Source organism: Artemia franciscana, chromosome 12 (assembly GCF_032884065.1).
Source record: "Artemia franciscana chromosome 12, ASM3288406v1, whole genome shotgun sequence".
Taxonomy (NCBI): domain Eukaryota; kingdom Metazoa; phylum Arthropoda; class Branchiopoda; order Anostraca; family Artemiidae; genus Artemia; species Artemia franciscana.
The window spans coordinates 26338949-26344948 of NC_088874.1; positions in this window are offsets into that span (position 1 = coordinate 26338949).

Here is a 6000-nt window from a genome sequence, read left to right on the forward strand (position 1 = left end):
ATATATATATATATATATATATATATATATATATACACATTTATTTATAACCCATTATAATACACATGAAAAACGGAGTTTCATGTGAATAAAAGATAAGAGGAAAAAGAAAATGACCTAAAAAACTAAACAACACTTCACCTTACTTAAGAACAATTAAAACATACAAAAGCAACCGCAAAACATTCATTGAATCAAAATAGCGCTCCACGGGTGCCGACGAATTCTACTATTATTAGCTTCTGTGCTTTTTCTGATAGAAGCATCTGGGTCTATTATGCCGTATCTTTTAATGACCGAGAAACTGCTTGACCATGGTGGAAGGGCAAGCAGGTATTTGGCATACCGAAAATAGATTCGCCGAAGCTCCTTCGTCTCGGTTATCGTAAACGTACGCCAAAAGGGTGCAAGGTATAGGAAATTCGGGAGTGCAGAAGCATTGTAAAGTTTCGCTAACAGTTTGCGGTTGAGTCGAAGTTTGTTTGCTACCAAGCTTCCGTAAACAGTTGCTGTTCGACGTTGGAAATGAAGGATTAAGAGCCTTCTAGTTGATTTAAGAGTGTCACCAATAGGAAGCCCTAAATATTTCATTTGTGATTTTGGGGGAAATGGTGCGTCGTCGTTGACGGTGCCCCCCCGTCATCGACGCGATGTCAATACGAAACTGGCGCGATGTTGACGAGACCTTCTTGTGAAAACTTGGAAATCAAAAATCAGTAAATAGTTTATTTGGATTTAAATCAATATGTAGTCATAGTTGCCACTTAATACCTTTAGATATTCCTGAAATTTTGCAGGTGCACCATTTACACAGAATAGGTCCATATACTGCCTTATGATTTTGTACAATATACCCCTCTGCAGGCACTGAATGCACGTAGGCATTTTTGCAGGCATTAATGCACGCAGGCATTTCTGATATTTTCGCAGATGCACCCTTAGACAACTTGGATACATCTCGGTCACTAGAAGAGAGTTCAACAGCGTTCTCATCATTCATTGAAAGTGAATGGTGACTGTTGAACTAAACCGTGTATAACACAGTTAAGGACAAGATATCCTTAGCCATTCCAGAGACGTTTCAAATCCACAAAAAGTGTTTTTTTCAAATTGTTCAGCACCCTAATTATAGTACCCTGAAAGTTTTCAATTTGAACCAGTGTGTCAAGTATAAAAAAGATGCATGGGTTGACCTATGGTTCTACTAAACCTTATGAATAATTGTTCAATACCCATAAATGTTCCTGAGATACTGCAGATATGTATTTTTGACAACATTGATACAATGTGATGTCTCTAGATTTAGTACAACATCTGTTTCAAAACTCGATGAAAGTTTCAACAAGATGCCCTTAGCTATTCCAGAGACATCCACCTGTTATTCCAATCCCAATGGTGGATTATGCAAATCCACCTGTTACACGGATCTAAGACACAGAGCGTCGTTTGACATTTTTCATTGCCCTAATTATAGTACCCTAAAAGTTTCAATACAATACCATTAAAAATTCCCAAAATATTACAAATATGCCCTCTTGAAAACTTGAAAGCTCATAGTGTGTCTTATGATTAAGTTCTATTTCTACCATAATATTTCCAGAAAGTACAAACTTATTTCCATTAGCCGCTCCTAAGATCTCAAAATGGCTAATTTGAACAACTAGACGTACACAATGCCTTATAATATAATTAAGTATTTCTAGAACATTCCATGAAAGATTGAAATCGATATCTTCAGCCGCTTCTCATATATTGCAGATACATATTTTTGACAACAATGATGCATATCGTGTTTTCTTCTAGTTAAACATTCCCCAAATTATGCCCTGAAATTTTTTATTAATACCACCAGCCATTCTTGAGACATTGCCGATGCAATTTTTTGAGACTCTATATTAAAAGCATGTTTTGATATAGTTCAACATCCCCATTGACATTTTTGAAAGTAACCTTGTAATTAAGGTTGCCCAATCTATTTGGGAACCCCAAAAAGGTGTGAACTTTGAAAAAAATTACAGAGAAAAACGTTAACTAAACGAAAAATCATTGTAAACGGTAAGTATCCCCTACCATTTTGATGTCCGTACCTATGTTAATTATTTTTGCTTGAATTTCTATTCCGATTTTTCTTTACTCGTATAAGACAGGGCATGCTGTTTAAAAAAAAAACTTTGTTTAAAAAAAAAGTAGGGCAAAACACAACAAACTGATGTTTAACATCGGTCAAATACCTTATTTCCCCTACAAAATGATTTGACTGAAGAGGATTGATCAATATATATACATAACCTACACTCTATTCAGGCTTCTATAGCCTTCTCCTAAACTAGCTTCGGATAAATTAAATTATTTGTTTTCTATAAATTTAAAACATTTCAAACTTCTTTTTACTAGGGATAAGATGAAAAGTAAAACTATCAAAAGTTGCAACCCTTCATACGTTTTCTTATTTATTTCTTTCTAATTTTATCCAATTACCAATTTGTAAGACAAAAATGCGTAATAAAGTGTGATATTAAAGAGAAAAATATGGATATTGTAAAACTATCGTATACCCCACCCTCCTGTTCCACTTGTACATCATTTTAGCAAGGCGTTTCATCAATCTACCTTTTGTATGTGGAGTACACGGGTTTCTGTTTGCAAAAATCAGACAGAGTCAAAAATGGAAAAAGATGTTTATCATTGTTTAAAAATTTGCCCAGAAAAATGAACAAAATGAAAGTCTTACATACACAAGAGCTACTCTCTTTGTAGGGTCCTATAATCTCCTCCTCCCTTACTTCTGAAGAAATAAGTTGTTTATTTACTACAGATTCAATACATTTTTAATATTATTATTATTACAAGGAGCTATTGTAAAATGTAAAGTGCAAGGATATATACATATATATGTATATATATATATATATATATATATATATATATATATATATATATATATATATATATATATATATATATATATATATATATATATATATATATATATATATATATATATATATATATATATATATATATATATATATATATATACCTTAAACTCACCCTAAATCTCCTGTCAGCAAAAGTATTAAGGGCATCAAAAAAGCATGTGCAGCCAAAATGTAGAACTACTGCCAGCAAACAATCTTCTTCCAGGGGATTCCTATAGAACTCGGTGACTCGATGACATTGCAAGTTCCTATAAGAAAAACATGAGACATAAGAAATATCTGTTTAGCATGTGTCCTTTAGAAGAGGCCAAATGCTAAATATCTACCAAACAAAGAAATATATTATTAGGGCTTGGGATGGGGCTTCGTCAGAAAACAAAATATGATATTCAAAAATAGCATAAAATACTGAGTCTAATGACGCAACTTTACCTAATTATAACTTTTCTTCTGAGGTCCTTTACTCAAAACGTCCCAAAAGTTTTTATTTTGAGATTAAAGGCTTATAGGGAACAAGAATAAGGCTGAAATAAATGAGGTGTGAAAAAGTTGCAAATTAAAGGGGTTCAACGCCTCCAACCGAACCTCTTACACATTGTGCCCACCCCAATCGCATGAGCTGGTTAGTTATACAATACTGACACACGGAAGGCAACAACAATGAACAGACAAAAGGAAATACTGCATATCGACTGCAATTCTGGTAAATAAATACGAGAATTCATAATTGATATAGGGAAAGTTGACACACTACTCAATTCCTTTTCTCGTGTTTTTTTTTCGTAATATACCAATCCAGTCAGCTGTTAAGATATCCCATCCCCACCGAACCCTAGTGGTCCCATATTTAGCCCAATTGATGCGTAGAAACTAAAAGAAAAGACTAAACTGAATAAAAAATCATTATTGAAAAAACTTGGGAATAAATGCAAAAATATTATCAGTCACAAGTCAACATTCATTCTATTTTTGGTATATAAATTTTGTGTTTGCCTTTAGTCGATATGCGGGAGAATTGACTTTTTAAAAAATTATTAAAGAAAACCTAATATCCACTTTGTTTTTGAAATACTAATTTTTAAAATTTTACCAACAAAGAAGTTTTTCATAGAAAAGCAAAGAGCTATTTCAAATAAAAAACGAGAAAAAATCAAGTTAAATAACAATTTAAGCTTTAAACAAAAATAAATCATGTAATTAACAAACTTTATTTCTATTCGTTTTTTTTATCGGTCATAATAGAAGAAAAAAAATTAAAATAATCACATTAAGCAGAATTACTTGGTAGTAACAAACAATATAGACTAATAGTTTGGTATATACTGACATGCGTTCCTCACAGGTTGGGCAACTTCGAAATTATGAGCGTTATAAAACGTAAAACGTTCAAAATATATTTAGTTTTCGGTAAATTTCAAATTGTACAAATTTCCAGGCGAATTTTACAGGCTTCTACAATAACATTACAAGTCCTAAGGACACCACTTATAACCCTTTCCCCAAAGATTTGAGGGGCTGTGTCTATCCTAGAGGCATTGTTATATGACAAGTAGACTATTAAAAAAGCTATCTAAAAAGTTTGATCCGATATTTAAATCATTCAAATTTGATCCAAATATTCGATGACCCTCTTGATGAAATTGTTGAAATTACTAAAAATACTTTAGCGTATAGAGCGAGGTATTGAGTAGTTGACGAACACCCATATATATGTAATAATTTCTGTTCGTTTAAGTCTCACTCCTTTCTATAGTTTGTTACCACGATCTGGTTGATCTTGCTCGTACTTTCAGTTGAAAAAACTTTTTTTTTATTTAATTTCTTAATTAAATCGTTTTTTAAGTAATGCTAGGGAATCTGGCAACACTTCCGCGTATAAATGCCTTTTTGCCCACGGATTTATTCTCTAGACAATTCAATCCTGGTGAAAATTTGCCTGGTACAATTACCCTTAACGAAGTTACAAATAGAATTGATTTGGCAATGAGAAACCAGGACATAAGAAGGATTTTCCAGAATTTTCCAGGAGTTTAGGTGAATTCCCCTAGTGTAAAATTTTTACTGAAAAATTCACCCCCTAGAAACCTCCCTCTCCATGGAAAATTATCCTCGCGGCAAATTACATCAGTAAGAAATTCATCCCAATCCCCCATTCCCTCCCCCCCCAAAAAAATAAATATATTCATACATCCCAATAACAAATACTATGCGTAAAGAATGGACAAATTTTGTAACTTAAAAGACCTTTCCCCGTGGACTGTGGGGGGGGGGTCATGATGTCTCCAAAGACATATTTATTTGGTCTTTCAACCCTGCTGAACTAAGAGGCTATCTCAAAATTTAGTTCGGACGATTTTGAGAAAAAAGGGGCATGGGAAGGGGTCTTTTTGCCTTCCAATTTGTCTGGTCACTTAAAAAGGGCACTACAGCTTTTAATTTATGTTTGAATGAGCGCTCTCACGATACTTTAGGACCGTTGGATCGATACGAACACCCCTAGGGAAAAATAATAATAAATAAACACTCATCCGTGATCTTTCTTCAGGCCAAAAATACCGCATTTTTTCAGATAGGAGCCTGAAACCTCTAAAATAGGGTTCTATATTGCGATGCGATGGTGTAACTTTCATTGAGATTTTATTAATTCTAGGTTTTTTTTCTCCTTTTTTGAAATTAAGGCAAATTTTCTCAGACTGATAACCTTTGATTGGTAAGACTAAACTGCACATTTGAAACCAGCATAAAAATCTGATTCTTTTTTCTTATACATACTAGTATCAAAACTCCTGTTTTTTAGAGTTTTGGATGATTATTGAGCCGGGTCGCTCCTTACATACAGTTCGTTACCACTAACTGTTTGATCAGGGTTTCTTAATGAGATAAAAAAATAAATATTTGAACTGCAATCTGTGACAAAATTCACGTGGAGTGAATCGAATTAAGTCGGAAGAAAAAGCACAATATTCGTACGGGTACACAGGTGGAAAAATCATGGTAAAATGAACGAGAAATACAGGCTATAATTTACAATACAGATTTGCACATTAGAAAAAGGAGGGGG